Genomic DNA, 18713 nt, shown 5'->3' on the forward strand with positions numbered 1-18713 from the left:
AAATTCATGTGACATACTCTTCAACAATGAAAATTTTCAACTACTTGAAAAACAAAATGCAAGGGTCAATGCCCTACATATCCACACATTTATAGTGAAGAGAATTTTCCGTAGATATGTAACTAATCCATACCTCTAAGATGAAATGACACAAGTGGAGAGATAGTAAGACAATTTGTGTTATGATGGCCTTTTCTACCTTCACATGGATACATGTAAATTCATGTCATATTGAGGTTATAATAAAAATATAATTATCTTCAAAGTGTGGGAATATGAACTATCACTTGATCTGATAGAAGACTTAGCACTTATATGGTCATTGTTGTAGTAATGTCCCTCTTGCCATACTAGCTTGATAACCTCACTCAAGTGGTGATGGAACTTATTGAAGGAACTATATCCATATCTTTCATGTTGTATTGGATAGCCAAAGCCTGTCTTGGATAGTTGTTAAGGAGGCCTACTGCATATTAATGGCTCGAACCAATGCGCAATGGCCCTAAGAATCCTTAATGCTTGCCAACACTTTTCATCAAATCAAACACTTCACAATATAGAAGATGAATGTGATCAATTATTTCTTACATTTCCCATCTGTTACTCAACATAGTACTTCCCACTTGCAAAAACGAAAGCATTCCCAAAGGAAAATGGTACCATATTGTTGATTGGCAATGCACAATCTCAGTATGATGTCATAGATATGTTAAAACAACTGTTGATTGTTGTGGCAAGTACCTAACCTCAATAGATTAACCCATCCTCTAATAAATATGTTTCCTACAAGCTTACTACATGAAACTCTTATAGGCTACATTTTTTCTTAAACACATAAATTTACTGTCTAAAACTTGCATAACATGATAGTGAGTTTGTTATTGAATTTAATTTTACTTGATTACTATGTTTTCTTCGTTTCCAAAACCAAAGAAATGTGCTATTAATTTACTATAGAGCCATTTTAAAGTGAATGTTTCATCACCCTGGGGTTTACCACTGTAAATCTAATCTCTCTAATCTTATATTATTTTTTTGTTTCTTTTATATTGGAGTTAGTATGTTAGATCTTTTAAATTCATGTTTTATGCTTTGCATGTTTATGTTAAATTTCTTCAGCACCAAGACATGCATAGCATACTAGTTTTAGCATGGGCATATGAAAAGAGATACGCATATTATAATTTTTTATTATTTATATTTTTAAAAGGGAAACATATATCAAAAGAGCTTTAGTGAAAACTAAGGAAAAGAGAACGATTAAAATTTCATTGAGAAAGTAGTCCATTGGGTAGTAGAGGTGTATATAGTCTAGCACATCACTGCAACATGCCTCGAATAGCGTAAGATAGTGGTAGTCTAAGAGGTTATAACACTCAGAATAGGTGCAATGTATAACAAAGGTAGTGCATGTGTAAGAGCAAAAGTTGAGACTAGAGAGTGAGATAGATTGGGACAAGCTTAAATTATGAACTAACCAAAATAGGTGTGCATGAAAGTTAAAAATATAAGTGCACAATTGAATTGACTTGCTCATAGATAAAAAAACATTATAGAAGTGACCATTATGTTTAATGACTCTTGTTTAATAAGTAACTCATAACATGTTTCCTCTGGTGGAACAAGGAAGTGCACAACTTCCCTTTTGTTGATGAATATATCTATCCCTCTTTGTGGTCTGTGTTATATGATCAAGAAAGAAAATAAAAATTTGGTTGATGTTAACATTTTTGAGAAGTAACAAGTAGCTCCTATAGAATTGTTAACACTTACAACTACACTTGGTGGTACCATGATGCAAACCTTCAGATCAACACTACATCTTCATCAACTTGGTATCAACATGGTGACACATTGGAGGTTTATCCATTTCTTTTATCTCATGACAATCTACTTTGATCAAAATCAGTTCCAATCATTATTGTCCTTCGGCCATTTTAGGTTACATGTGTGTCATTTAAATTTTGAGAAGATTACTAATAGCTATTTTTAGAATAGGTACATGCACTCCATGCATGCGATAATCAACCATGTATTGAGATACATGTAACATGCTAGGAGCTTAATGTATATTTTAAACCTTAACCACTGACTTTTTTACAACCACTTATATATGGCATTTATATTGGAACCATAGACAATTTCAAATCACATTAGTGTTACAGAGTAATTTGTCATCGACCTCACACTCCTTGATCCCGGATACTGCCGGTCTATATTACTGACACTATTCTGTGTCATGTTTCCAATTATGTTTCACTGCCTTCCTTGTAATCTCACTAAGAATTATTTAGTTCATTATCCTTGAAGTAGACAACCTTTTACCTAAGTTTTTGGGTCTTCATAGGTCATCAGTGGTCCCACTTGCGAACATGGTCAAGTTTGCACTAGCCCTAGCGAAGTTGTCGCTCTATCCTTCTGTTTCACCTGTGAAGATCTACTTTTGGCAAGTTCTTTAACAACTCATTGAAGATTCGAGATGGAGTTACTTCATGGGCAGTCCTAGGGCTGGTTGTTCGGTCAAATGAGATTTCTTTTTTCCTTTGGGATAGTTTTTCCACCTTTTGTGGAATCTCCCTAAGAGATAAGCTCTTCCTCCCATCTCTTATGGAACCTCTCCCTGCTATAAATGTTTCCTCCATGAATGAGATCACCTAGCTTGGATGTAACTTGATGATAGCTAGATGTAATTTGGTAGCTTCAGGTTTCTAAGAGAGGAGTAGAGGTAGAGAGTGTTATTGGAGTGTGGAAGTAGCCTCACATGTGTTTTGGCTTGAGATATGTTTCAGTAGATTTGGTTTGAGAACTTTCTAGCATCAATAATTTGAACTAAAGAGAGAGTTGTTTGTTCCATTGGGAGACGGTTCACAAGTGAATGCTTACGGAGACATGCAGTTGGGACCCTTCAAGGAGACGTACAACGTCAGGGCCTGGTTGTAAGTTTTACTTTGATTTATATTGTAAGTCTCCTCAAGGGGTCCTACTGGCATGTCTCCGTAAGCATTCACTTGTGAACCGTCTCCCAAGGGAACAAACGACTCTCTCTTTAGTTCAAAAGATTGATGCTAGAAAGTTCTTAAACCAAATCTACTCAAACATCTCTCAAGCCAAAACACATGTGAGGCTACTTCCACACTCCAATAACACTCTCTACCTCTACTCCTCTCTTAGAAACCCGAAGCTACCAAATTACATCTAGCTATCATCAAGTTACATCCAAGCTAGTTGATCTCATTCATGGAGGAGACGTTTATAGGAGGGAGAGGTTACATAAGAGATGGGAGGAAGAGATTATCTCTTAGGGAGGTTGCACAAAAGGTGGAACAACTATCCCAAAGGAGAGAAATAAGCTCATTTGACCCAACAACTAGCCCTAGCATCACCCATGAAGCAGTTCCATCTCGAAGCTTCGATGAGTTGTTCAAAAACTTGCCAAAAGTAGATCTTCGTAGGTGAAACATAGGGACAGAGTGACGACTTCTCTAGCACTAGTGCAAACTTGACCATCTTCATAGGTGGGACCATTGATGACCCACGATGACCTAGAAACATAGGTAAAAATGGGTCTGATTCGGGGATAATCAGCTAAAACATTCTTCCTGAGATTACAAGGAAGGCATTCAAATATAATTGGTAACATGACACAGAATAGATGTCAGTAACATGGACCGACAGTATATGGGATCAGGGAACGCGAGGTCAGTGAAAAATTACTGTGTAACAGATGCCCCCTAAAGCATGAAGGCTGATAGAGTGGGAGGGGTGAAATGCTTTACAAATCCATAACCGAAAAATAACATCCTCACAGAGAACCTACAGACGTAAATACAACTGATATCTCTGATACGTGAGTACATAGGGAAAGGAAATAAATGTTTATAAGGCACGGGTGCAACCATACAGATGATAAATATAAGTGGTTTGTGGTATGGACGCAACCACCCAATTAGAAAGACCAAAAAAAGACTCAGGCATGGTCGTAGCCATCTAATCAAAAGAGTCATGTATAAATCAATCCATGCAACCTGGACTTGTGTAATCTGAGCTCAGGGTCTTGAATCCCAACCTGACCATGGTAAAAATTCTAATATGCAAATAGATTTGTTGAAGTCAGGCATACTAGAAAGACACTTGATTACCGGCCAATGATCTAAACCTTTAACAAGATCAAGAGAGACCACCAGTAATGTCAATGGTTCTCAAGGTACTGCGAGTACAGTCCACAAAGTGTGAAGAATGATTTGAAGTTGAACACTCGTGAAATCCCTTGATCAAAGACCAATGGTGGAAGCCTATCGTCGAATGCGAAGAACTTGCCATTGAGGCATGCAATCTCTAAGGTACCAGAAAAGAGTCTCTAGATCAACTTCTCAGATAATGAGCTGAAGTCGACAGGAAGTGACCAGTCGAAGGAGGGCCATAATGTTTCCCACATCATTGACGCGAGACAAAGGAAAAAGATGAATGTGGATGAGACAAAGAACTTGAAAAAGGTGTGAGGCTACAAACTACAGAAGGATTAAGCTCTTGAACATATTGGTGACATGACTCGGGAGTTTGGTAGAATTTTGGTACCAAGGGATCAAAGCTCATGATGATGGAGTAGGGATCAGATGGAATGAGGAAAAATGAATAACCCAAAACCCAGAAGTCCAACGATAGAATGAGGATATCCCAACCTGAAATGAGGCAGAAAGAGTGTCAATGTTCAAGAGTGATAAGCTACTGTAATCACTAACAGATTCCATTCACCTAGTTGACTTAAATGAAGCTTGGGGGGCATGTACCTGGATTGAGTCATTATGCCGGGGGCATGCAAACTTATGGAAGGTAGAGTTCTCCATGGTTCAAGCTTGTGTAAAAATGAACCCATGCCCAATTTTAACCAAATCCAAGAAAATTTCTCCATGGTTCAAGCTTGTGGAAAAATAAACCCATATTTGATTTACATCTCGTGATTGTCGTTTTTATCCACTAATTTATGCTAGATGAGCCTTGGTTGTTTTACTCCATCGTCACTATCTCTTTGGCCGATCATATGCTTTCACTTGGGTGTTTTTCCTTTCCTGAGGGACCATAGCGACGAGTGGTTTCAATAGACAACCTCTTGACCATTATGTGTTTTGAGCCGTTCCATCATTGTCGGAACCAGTTGCTACCCTTTATACCACTCATTCCTCCAAGATGAGCCACCTTTAAGCTCTTTTATGCCTCGTAAAAAATGAAAATCTTGTCGAATATTTTTCCCTTTTTGACGCGTTAAAGAGAATAAAAATGGTAGGTCTTCTTTCAGCTCTTTTCCGGCCTTTTAAAACCGAAACAATCATCGATATTTTTTCACTTTGAACTCGTTAAAGGCTGCGAAGTGTCATCCATCTAGTATAAGTTTGCCCCTTTTATGAGCTAGGATAGATTACTTACGAAAAAGGTATACTTTGATCTATCATGGTCAATAGGTTCCCTTGGATATTCTTTTCTACATTTTCGGATTCGAGGGAAAAATTTACTAAAAGGACCCTTCGGAGTTTTCTTTTCCGTGTTTTCTTCAAACTCTCTAAATATGAAAAAGACTCTGAGGTTTACCTATGTCAGATTCATTAAACCCTGAAAACATTGGACTTTTCACCATGACGAGATCGAGCTTCTCCTTCCTAGGGCTTGTTAAAATTTACAAGGTTGGATTCATCCGAAGGATGAACTTACATTACAAGAATATGCTATCCCCTTCAAGATTGTGTTTCAAAAATAATTGGGGTACTCGCCAGAAATGGTGGGGGAAAATTTGGAAACATTCTTTTGGTTGTGTTAGTGATTATGGCAGCTTGTCACTCTTGAACATCGACACTCTTTTTGCCTCGTGTCGGGTTGGGATATCCTCATTCTATCATCGGCCTTCCGTGTTTTGGGTTATTCATTTTTCCTCATTCCATTTGATCCTTGCTCCTTCATCATGACCTTTGATCCCTTGGTACCAAAATGATGCCAAACTCTGGAGTCATGTCGTCGATATGTTCAAGAGCTTAATCCTTCTGCATTTTGTAGCCTTACACAACTTCCTTAGGTTCTCTATCCCATCCACATTCATCTTGTTCCTTTGTCTCGTGTCGATGTTGTGGGAAACATTATGGCCCTCCTTTGACCAATTGCTTCCTGTCGACTTCAGCTCATTATCTGGGAAGTTAATCTAGAGACTCTTTTTTGGTACCTTAGAGCTTGCATGCCTCAACGGAAATTTCTTCGCATTCGATGATAGGCTTGCATCATTCATCTTTGATCGAGTGATTTCACAATTGTTCGACATCAGATCATTCTTCACACTTTGTGGATTGTACTCGCAGTACCTTGAGAACCATTGACATTACTGGTGGTCTCTCTTGCTCTTGTTAACGGTTTACATCAGTTGCTGGTAATCAAGTGGTTTTCGAGTATGCTCGATTTCAAAACATCTATTTGCATATTAGAATTTGTACCATGGTCAAGTTGGGATTGAATACCCTGGGCTCAGTTTACACAAGTACAGGTTACGTGGATTGATTCATACATGACTCTTTTGAGTGGATGGCTGCGAACATACCTGAGTATTTTTTGTGGTCTTTCTGATTGGGTGGCTGCATCCATACCACAAAACATTTATGTTTATCTTCTGGATGGCTATGCCCATGCCTTATAAACATGTATTTCCTTTCACTATGTACTCATGTATCAGATATATCAGTTGTATTTGTGTTTGTAGGTTCTTTGCGAGGATGTTCTGTTTTAGTTATGGATTCTTAAAGCATTTCACCCCTCCCACTCTCTCAGCCTTCATGCTTTAGGGAACATCTGTTACACAATAATTCTTCACTGACCTCACATTCCATAATCCTGGATACTGCAGGTCCATATTACTGACATCTATTCTATGTCATGTTGACAATTATGTTTCAATGCCTTCCTTGTAATCTCAGGAAGAATGTTTTAGTTCATTATCCCTGAAGCAAACCCCGTTTTACCTAAGTTTCTGGGTCGTCGCGAGTAATCAGTGGTCCCACCCGTGAAGATGGTCAAGTTTTCACTAGCCCTAGTGAATTCGTCGCCCTGTCCATGTGTTTCACCCACGAAGATCTACTTTTGGCAAGTTTTTGACAACTCGTCGAAGCTTTGAGATGGAACTTCTTCATGGGTTTTCCTAGGGCTGGTTGTTGGGTCAAATGAGCTCGCTTCTCTCCTTTGGGATATTGTTCCACCTTTTGTGAAACCTCCCTAAGAGATAAGCTCTTCCTCCCATCTCTTATGGAACCTCTACCTCCTATAAATGTCTCCTCCATGAATGAGATCAGCTAGCTTGGATGTAACATGATGATAGCTAGATGTAATTTGGTAGCTTCAGGTTTCTAAGAGAGGAGTAGAGGTAAGGAGTGTTATTGGAGTGTGGGAGTAGCCTCACATGCGTTTTGGCTTGAGAGATGTTTGAGTAGATTTGGTTTGAGAACTTTCTATCATCAATCTTTTGAACTAAAGAGAGAATCGTTTGTTCCCTTGGGAGACGGTTCACAAGTGAATGCTTACGGAGACGTGCCGACGGGACCCTTCGAGGAGACTTATGACGTTAAGGCTTGGTTGTAAGTTTTACTTTGATTTGTATTAATAGAAATCAATAGCTTGTTTCCTATATTGTATGTTAAAATTATATGTCGGTAGCATGAGGTTCCTTGACTCTTTAAGTAGATTGTTTGGTTGTTTTCTACTGCATTTTTGGTATTTCTCTACATGTTTTTTTTCATGTATAAGTGACTAGAAGAACAAGAGCTAGAGAAACATGATGAGGAATTCATCGAACGACGAACTAAAGGTAGGTATTCATAACACCAACCTGCTAAGGAAATTTTCTTTGTTATTGTCTTTGCAGTGACTAGACCCACTCTAGGGCTATAGGGGTTGCCTCTGTCCGCAGAGGGAACTTGCCTGTGTCACAGTTAGGGACTCCAACATCATGTTTAAATAGGTCTACATCCTAACACATAAGTAGTGATAATACAATCCTATTAGTGGGGTATTTCCAAACCTCAGATAGTCTAAACATTTTTCATATATATACCACATGCCCAATCAACAATGCTCTTAAGGTCATCATACTAACATCATACACCCACAAAATGTAGCCACTGAAGATCATTACCTCACACACTCTAACAGGTGCCTTTCTTTATATTCTTGCTATGCCTTTCCTTTCCCTTCAAGTCTACTCCAATGTGTACCATTACCTTGTCCTTACTCATGTTATGTGTTACACCGCATACAACAGTGCTTCAATATCTTCTTCTCCAACCTTCACCATGTCCTAGATGAAAATCCCCTACCATGGCTTCGAAGTTTGAAATGATGTTCAACAATGCACATAGCAACGATAGAAATGAAAAAAATTATAAGGGTGAACCATATGGATTTCATTCTTCATGTAAAAACTTATTTTATGTGGTCAAATGGGTTTGCCTCGGGTCGTTGGGAGGAATGATTGTTAACCTCCCCACCAAAGTTCACTTCCCACAAGGGAGATGATGATCTTTATTGTAATGGCTTCAAGCCTTGTTTTTGGATCTAAGTAATCCCTTGAGGACTGAAACATGTATATTCCTTGTATCTAATATAAAAATATTTCTCATGGGGAAAAACACATATTTTATGTGGGCACATTAGGTATGTGATAGTTCGTATTCCCAAAATTTGAAGCTAACTAAATGCTTAAGCTAACCTCAATATGAAATGAATTTTTTAACATTAGTCACTATATTATCTGAAAACCTGATAGATGAAAAGACCGAGCAGGGAAAATAGCAAGAGTTATGACACAATATCACAGAGAAATTGTCGGCTAACGAAATCTTGTTGAGAGGTCAATGGAACAGAGTGCAGTAAGAAAACTTTACACAATAATGGTAGTTCTAAAATGTGGGAAGGCAAAACTGACATGCAAAGAGAGGCCACAAAACCAGTGACTCAAATTGGAGCAAGGTTAGAATTTGCTTGCTCTAATACCATGTTAAACACACACATTAAATGATTAACACAAGCTAAAACAAATAATACATCCTAATGATGGTTGGTTTCATATTCAAAGGTCTCTTGGACTCCAGTGATTGTTCACATTACACCACACCAACCCTTAGTGGATTAGATGTCCAACAGACTCCCTTTGAGAAATGGTATAGAAACAAACATTCAATTTTACATTTCAAAAGATTTGGTCTTGAGTCCTAACGAAAGGTGACACATCTTCTGTTGGGTCCCTATAATACTAGTGATTACCCCATTACTATTGTAGTTATACCCCTTATTAATATTATTGTGCCCCTATTACCCCCATATTGTTATTATTGTGCCCCATAGAATCCCTCTATTGTTATTTTTGTGGCTTTATATTATTATTGTTAGGTCGGCTGGATTATATTGTGACTCCTTAGACTCCTATATATAGAAAGGAGGTTTTGTCATTTGAATCATCCAAGAATTGTTCATTTATGTAATGTAAAGGAGGTTTCCCCCTCGAAGAGGCTGAATTCTAAGGCGTTGATCTATCTTTTCTATCTTTTCTTGAGCTGGTTTCATAACATTTGGTATCAGAGCTTTGGATTCTAGGGTTTCACTGCTCCAAACAGGTCATCATAGAATTTTCGCTATAACTTATTTTCTGTGACGTTTCAGAAGTTGAAAAAACAACCCATTTGAGAAGAAATCGTACTAAACCCTGGGTCCAAATTTCAGAGCTTTTCACGCTACATTTGCGAAGATATGATCTGAGGAAGTTGGTATTTTTGCAGACTCCTGAATTACATTCCAAACTGGTGACCTCGGGAAAATCGTCATAAATTTCTCTCTGGGGATTGGATTGAAATTTCATAAGAAGGTACAGAAAGAGGACGGACTTTAGTTTCTTGTATGCATTTGTTCAAATCCGAAGGTCGAAACAGTGACTCGTGGCACGTTGTACAAGTTCGCTCTACTGGACTAGTCTATAATCAAGTCACTGTGTGAGATTTCACATAACTCTTCCTTGGAGAATCCAATTTGGGTCAGACTTGTGGCATTGGAAAGAGGACACAGAGGGCTACTACAGGTCACAAATTCAGAACTAGATGATCGGAAAGTACAGAGATACATCAGAGGCAATATCGAGCTCCTACAAAGTGAAAAAAGATGTGTAGATTTTCTTAAATTTTTGCTTAAGCTTGGTTTGAAAATTTATTTTGAAGGAATTCAAAGGGCATAGTAGAGCATTATTATTGGTAACTGATACCCCGAGGAAAGAAAATGAAAACACCTAGTAAGGAACCTAAAAGCTCTAGCATGACTCATGAAGAAGAGGAAGAAATGCAACATGATATATCAAAATTACAAGACCAAGTGCAACAACTGTCCCTTACACAAAAGGAACAGAATCTAAGATGGATGGTTTAAAGAAAGATATAGAAGCTAAGATGGATGGTTTAAAGAAAGGTGTAGAAGCTAAGATGGACTGTTTAAAGAAAGGCATAGAAGCTAAGATGATTGACGTGGAAGCTAAGATGGATGATTTGAAGATAGATTTGAAGATAGACATGGACGAATTGAAGATAAATATGAATAAGCTGCTACAAGAAATGGGCACTAAGGGTGAAAGGGTACTAAAGGAAACTCATGATGAGAATAAAAGAAATGTTAATCATGATTCCATAGACGCTAATGTTGGATTGAAGACTCACCATATTCCAAAAATCGATATGAGGAAGTTTGATGGCAAGGATCCTGCCACATGGATATTACAGATGGAGCAATTCTTCGATCTCAATAATGTGAAAAACACACAAAAGGTACGTATGGAAAATTTATATTTGGAACCAAATCAGTTTGTATGGTATCAATGGCTTTTCTCTCGTAAACAATTTATCACTTGGGCAATTTTTACGGAAGAATTGTTAGCACATTATGAGGATACACAAAGCAACACTTTTTTTAGCTAATTGATAAGTCTCAAACAGAAGGGTTCAATAATGGAGCACATTGAGGAGTTCCAAAAATTGAACATAAGGGTAAAAGGTATTCCAGAGGAGCATAGGATTGATGTGTTCATAGGTATTTAAAGGATAATATCCAACATGATGTTCACCTTTGGGAACTTGATTCATTAGAGAAGGCATTCAGGTTAGCAAGAAAAATGGAAGGCAACCAGGAAGTGTACCACTCACAACTATAAAGACGAAAGTGTTGTTGCCCCTAGTCTTCCACAACCTATAAGGTTGACACCACAACAATTGGAATAAAAAAGAGCAAAAGGGCTTTGTTACAGTTGTGATAACAAATACACTAAAGGTCATAAGTGTGCTGAGAAGAAATTATTCTACATAGATTGTGAAGAGGAAGAAGAAAAGGAGCAAGAAAGGTCAAAAGAAGAGGATATACTCCAGGAACAAAGCCTAGATGAAGAACAAATTAATCCTACCATATCTTTTAATGCATTGGCGGGAATTACCACTCCTCAAACCATCATGATAGAAGGACAAATCAAGAAGAAAAAGGTAATTGTTTTGATTGATTCAGGAAGCACCCACAATTTTATTCATTGTAAGGTAGCAAAATAATTGAATTGCTTCCTATATCCAACACCAGAGTGTCAAGTGATGATTGGAAATGGAGGAACAATAAATTGCTTTGGAAAGTGCCATAATATCAAGCTATCCATGGGAGAATATGTATTGACTAGCCCAATGCTTCACATTCCAATGGGAGGTGCTGATGTTGTACTAGGAGTCCAATGGCTACAATCCCTGGGTACAATAGCTTTTAATTTTCAAGAACTTTTCATGAAATTTTCTACGGAAGGAAAGGAAGTTGAATTAATGGGTATTGCAGGGAAACCAGGAAAGATAATCAGCTCTAATGGTATGACAAAGCTTCTAAAAAAGGAGCAAAGAGGTGTAATTGCACAATTATGCTTGCTAGATGTTTCCACATCGAAATCATCTATTTCTCCAGATCTCCAAAAAGTCCTGGACAATCATTCCAAGGTATTTGAGACTCCCAAAGGTCTCCCACCTATGCGTGATCATGATCATGCTATTCATCTAATTCTAGGAAGTGTTCCTCCATACATCAGGTCGTACAGATATCCCTATGTCCAAAAGAGTGAAATTGAACGTATGGTTGCAGAAATGCTAGAGGCTGGTATAATTCAACCGAGTCAAAGTTATTTCTTCGCTCCAGTAGTATTGGTGCACAAGAAGGATGGATCATGGCGCATGTGTCCGGACTATAGGGAGCTCAACAAGCTCACTATTAAAGATAAGTTCCCCATTCCTATCATTGATGAATCACTGGATGAATTGCATGGATCAATTTACTTCACCAAGTTGGATCTTCATTCAGGATATCATCAAATCAGAATGAAGATTGAAGACATTCCAAAAGCAGCATTTAGAACTCATGAGGGTCATTATGAATTTTTGGTCATGCCTTTTGGCCTTACCAATGCACCTTCAACATTTCAAGGTTTGATGAATTCAATTTTCAAACCATTCCTTAGAAAATTTGTGTTAGTATTTTTTGATGATATACTAATCTACAGCAAGTCTTGGAAGGATCATGTTGAACATGTTGACAGGGTGCTACAGCTATTGAAGGAGAAACAATTATATGCAAAAAGATCCAAATGTTTCTTTGGAGTCCAAGAGGTGGAATATTTGGGTCATATTGTATCTCATGAAGGAGTTAAGGTAGACCCTAGCAAAATTAAAGCCATTAAGGAATGGAAAATCCCCACATCCACAAAGCATCTGTGAGGATTTCTTGGGTTGAGAGGGTATTACCGCAAGTTTGTTAAGGATTATGGGAGAATAGTAGCACCTCTAACAACATTATTAAAGAAAGATTCATTTTCATGGACTCCGGAAGCAACAAAGGCCTTTGAAGATCTTAAAGAGGCAATGTGCCAAGCACCGGTCTTAGCTACACCGGACTTCACGAAAACCTTTATTGTGGAATGTGATGCTTCAGGAAATGGAATTGGTGTTGTTCTAATGCAAGATGAAAGACCCATTGCTTTTGAAAGTCGTCCAATCAAGGGAAAGTTTTTAAGCAAAGCTATTTATGAGAAGGAAATGCTGGCAATACTCCAGGCACTTAAGAAATGGCGACCCTACCTAATGGGAAGACACTTCAAGGTAAAAACAGATCATGATAGCCTTAAATACTTTTTAGAACAAAGATTATCCTATGAAGAGCATCAAAAGTGGGTCACAAAGATGTTGGGTTATGACTTTGAAATCATCTACAAAAAAGGGAAGCAAAATGTAGTGGCAGATGCACTCTCAAGAAAGGATGAGGATGTGGAAGCATTGTTGTGCGCCATTTCTATTATCCAACCAGATTGGATAAAAAAAGCAAGGGAGGAATGGAAGAATGACGAAGAAGTGTGGGAACGTATTCTAAAGTTACAACAATATTCCAGTACGTCTGATACATTTAGCTGGAAAAATGATTCGTTATGGTACAAAGATCGCTTATACCTCTGTAAGAATTCCCAGCTAAAACAAAAGATTCTTATGGAATTGCACACTTCTCCCTTAGGAGGGCACTCAGGATTTTTAAAAACTTACCACAGGGTTGAGAAGGAATTCTTTTGGGATGGCCCTAAATCAGATATTGAAAAGTTTGTGGCGGAATGTTTGGTTTTCCAACAAAATAAAGTTGAAACAATTAAGACACCGGGTCTATTACAACCTTTATCCATTCCAAGCCAACGTTGGGAGGAGGTTTCAATGGATTTTATCACAGGTTTAGCCAAGTCTGAGGGAAAGAGTGTCATCATGGTGGTAGTTGACAGACTTACCAAGTATGCACAATTTTTTGCATTATCACATCCATTTAAAGCGAGTGCAATTTCTACTGCATTTATGGAAACAATTCAAAAGCTACATGGAAACCCAAAGATTATTGTAAGTGACAGAGATCCCATTTTCATTGGAAATTTTTGGACATGATTATTTTCTTGTCTTGGTACTCAGTTAGCTCATAGCTCATCTTATCATCCTCAATCTGATGGGCAAATTGAGATAGTAAACAAATGTTTGGAAGGATATCTTCGTTGCTTTGTATCTGATAAACAGACATGATGGGTCAAATGGTTGCCTCTGGCTGAATGGTGGTATAACACTTCCTTCCATACAACAAAAAAAATGACCCCATTTATGGCACTTTATGGGTATCAAACACCATCCATCACTTCATATTTAAATGAAAATTCTAAGGTTCAGGCAGTGTAACATCACATCGAACATCAACAACAAGTCCTCCAACTCTTAAAGGATAACCTCATGTTGGCACAGAATAGAATGAAACAACAGGCAGATCAACATCACAATGAAAGAAGTTTTGATGTAGGTGATTGGGTATTCCTACGACTACAACCATATAAGAAAATGTCCCTCAAGCAAGCTAAGAAGGATAATAAATTATCACCAAAGTATTATGGTCCGTACAAGGTGTTGCAAAAGATTGGTACTATGGCATACAAATTGGAGCTTCCTGCAGCTTCTCGATTGCACCCAGTTTTCCATGTTTCATGTTTAAAGAAGGTTATAGGCAACAAGCTCCCAGTTCAAACAATATTGCCAGAACTTGACGAGGAAGGAAAAATTATATTGGAACCAGAAGCAGTCACAGAAACAAGAACTTGACAGCTATGAAATCATTCAATTTCAAAGTATCTTATCAAGTGGAAGAACTTATCCGCTAAAGATTCCACATGGGAGGATGAGAATTTTATGCAGAAGTATCCAGAACTACTCAAGCGTTGAGGGCAACACTTTTTTGAAGGAGAGGGGCATGTTGGGTCCCTATAATACTAGTGATTACCCCATTACTATTGTAGTTATACCCCTTATTAATATTGTTGTGCCCCTATTGCCCCCATATTGTTATTACTGTGCTCCATAGAATCCCTCTATTGTTATTTTCGTAGCTTTATATTATTATTGTTAGGTCGACTGGATTATATTGTGACTCCTTAGACTCCTATATATAGAAAGGAGGTTTTTTCATTTGAATCATCTAAGAATTGTTCATTTATGTAATGTAAAGGAGGTTGCCCCCACGAAGAGGCTGAATTCTAAGGCGTTGATCTATCTTTTCTATCTTTTCTTGAGCTGGTTTCATAACAGCTTCTGCTATACTCTTGTAGGCTAGAGTAAAAATTTCTAGATATATTTCCTAATGGTACTTATACTCACAAAGAGATTGAATACAGGGGTGTTGTCCTTGATGAAGTTCTTATCTTATCTTACTACCATCCATTGTGATCAGAGCTATTGGTTCTACACTTATTTGTTCTTTATGTTTCATGTTTTGTGATTGGAACTCTAAGCACATCTTTCATCATATTTTCTTGTGAATGCAAAAAAATAAAATAACGAAATGAAATTTGAATAACCTCTAGAGCACTTTCAATCCAAATCATGTTATTTTGACTGTGGGAGCTTAAATAATTTTCTCTAGAATTTAACTTCCTTGATTTCATCAGATTCAATGCCTCAGAGCACAGATCATGTTTAAACCTCCACATCGTTAATCTCTGTAAAAAAATTCCATTGCAAGAATTTTTCGCTAACAAGAAAACCAAACTGTCTCGAGCACTAAATTGAAGTGAGTTCAAGAGACAATAAACCAAATCCCACTTTCAAGAGTAGCGGATGGTAGTACAAAACTTTGTATATGGGATAATTCACAATGTTATTATTTAAAACTTCGATATCATTAAAATTGTTTTAAATACATATAGACCTCTAAAATATGGCCTTAAATACAGATGTACTTCACTGCACAAAGGCATGAAATCTCATTTGTGATAATTATGATTTGAACATAGGTTGTCCCTTATCTTGGACTTTGTCTTGACCAATTCAATATATTTATTTTATTTGACAAGTGACATGATATTTTTTTCGCTCTTTTCTTATCAAACCATATTTGATCACCATGTTCAAAGTTTTTTTCAGCCCTTCCTTATACTTTTGTTTGCATAAACACTTCTCAAGCTGGACACCTGACTACATGATGTATTCCAACTACTAATGTTGATCACAAGTTGTCCCTTATCCACTAGCAGTCACCTGCAAAATACCTTAAAAAATATAAAAAATGCATAATGCACGCCTGTGAGTAGGGTTTGGGACTGTCAAACACCTCATCCCATGCCCCAACTACATTAACTTCTTATACACCACATAAAAGTACATAATTGAATGGGGAAAGAGTTACCTTTAATTGATAATCATGAACTATTAAACACAGAGAGATATATGTTGAGAAATAAATTCCATGGCGCTACTAATCAAGGAAAAAATATCTTGTTCGGAATCATTTTTCAACTATATAGTCCCTTCCTCTAAGAGACTGAATTTCCTTGTTGAACTTTTCTCCTTTGCATATAAGAATTGCTGGTCATTAGAGATCTGAGGGTGATTTCATGTGTGGCTGTAGTTGAACCGTAATTTGGGGTGAAGGAATCCCTGAATCACATGCTAAGATATACAATTGATTATTGTAATTTTATGGTCTCTCTTCTTCACCCCTGCCCCACACAATCCACATACTCATTATTATATATGTTGGAAATCTTGATGAGCTGAATTACATATTTCTCAATTTGGTATATTTTGATTTCTTTGAATTGAATTATAATATGGTTGAAGGTATTTTAAGAAAAAGGAAGTTGTTTTCTTATGTGCAGGTGCATTACCTATACAATGTGGTAGCTTGTTGTGGTGAATCTTACACAAAACTTAGAAGGAATACGGATAAGTTATATGATCTAGTCACTTTCTCTCTTGTCCTACTTTCTTCTCATTTCAGGGATTTGATTCAAAAGATATGAAAATTGTCACCTTTAGTTTGTTTTACCTTTCAGTCTATCCAAAAAACCACAACAATTTTATGGGCATCTTTGACTTGCATAGAGATGTAAAATCCTTTTAGACAGACCTCTATGAGAAATTCCTCTTCTCAAAAGGAAGTATTTTAACAATCAGAGGGTATCTGTATCACCAAAAGGTATAAAATTATAAGCATGTCTATACTACTTGTTTGATAAGTTCTAACAAGATACACCCTCTCACCTATTAGTGTTATTCATCCATTCATTGATAATTTTACCATAATAAAATTCTATGACTTGAAAAATAATTTTAACCATTCATTTAAATGTGCAGTAAATACCTGCAGAACCAAAGCCCAATTGTAAAGCGCATCATAGTATTGTGGGTTCCTTTCAATTGTACTTGCATACCTATAGTACATATGCAGATGTGAATAAACATTAAAATTTCACATTGGCATAAATATATGTTTACTAAAACATCACTTACTCCATCCTTCAAAGCCTTTCAAGAAGTTACACATATTTAAACTACAAAAGCAATTTCCAAAATCTAAAACAGAAATGTAAGAACTATCACACCACCGTAATTTGGCTACTGGCATAAAAATAGCTTATGAAAAATAATGAATTATGTTTCACTAAGAGTGCTACAAGGAAAATGATTTACATGTAAAATTTAATATAAATTGTGAGTACAGTTAAAGTCTTAATATACCCAATCAAACTATCAATACTAGTATGGTAAAGCATTGCAAACAAGATCATAGAAAGATGGAAACATTAGAATTGAATATAATATGGAAATATTCTCTAAACCAAAGTTGACTAAACTTTGCATCTTGAATCTGCAACATTAGAGAAGGAATATCCTAAAGGAAAAGGGAAGGCCTCCCATTTTTATGAGAAAGTAATTTGTCAATTTTAGGCAACATTGGTATGTTCTATGCTCTAGAGAAATTTTACTTCAATTTATTTATTAGGCCTATATCAATATTCAGATTAGTAATCACATCAACATGATAGTAAAATGCACATAGAAAATAAACATAAATAGTAGAAGACAAGCCAAGAAAAGAGGACACAAGATGTGGCACCAGCCAGGGACAAAACCCAATCTGGGGAAACCCTTGATCGATTATTCTTATATTATTCAATATTTTAGCATAGAAAGAGATTGTACAGTTTACAAATCTGATAGTTTATGACAGCAGCAAAAGAGCCCTAACCATAAAAGTCAATGCTGGTCAGCAGGGCAGAATTATTCCTCAATTCTGCTCGATCAAACCTAGTCAACTTCAGTCTCCGAAAAAAATTCTAATCATACCAAAATAGTCCAAAAACGTCCAGTCAAAAATGGTCAAAGAAAGTCAACCCTGCGGCCATCACTAGTATAATCAACACTGGTCAAAGGAGAGGTCAAATTGCCTTGGCTTTTGTGCCCAGATCTCCGGCCTGCTAGGACAGAAATATCACACCCAAATGGAAGTCAAAATAGGTCAACTCATCATGTCAATGTAGTCAAACAACTTCCATGTAGCTCGGTGAACGTTGGTCAATGAAATCAACAAATATTTGTCCTCCTTTCCTTCACACGCGTGAGAGAGAAGATTGCCTAGAAATGCGTACCCAATCACAAGAGGAGAGAGAGATATGTGAGATGAGATGATCCAAATTAGGCTAAGTCACCTTCTATTTATATGCAATGTCGAGGATGAATAGACATGACTGTTAGGCTTCTGATCCGACATACGTTTGCTGGCAAACCTTGATAATTTGACCATAATCAAAATAAATTCATAAATTCATTTGTACATGTCAAACTCGGATG

General features: G+C 37.1%; 1 pseudogene; it reads right to left on the minus strand.

Annotated features, from left to right (window-relative positions):
- The window catches only part of LOC149244495 (potassium channel KAT2-like), a 29010-nt pseudogene extending 22127 nt beyond the window's left edge, over positions 1-6883 (minus strand).
- Positions 6884-18713: the final 11830 nt, after the last annotated feature.

Source organism: Pinus tabuliformis, chromosome 8 (genome assembly GCF_031772625.1).
Source record: "Pinus tabuliformis cultivar Carrire ecotype Pingquan chromosome 8, CPIR1, whole genome shotgun sequence".
NCBI classification, from domain to species: Eukaryota; Viridiplantae; Streptophyta; class Pinopsida; order Pinales; family Pinaceae; genus Pinus; species Pinus tabuliformis.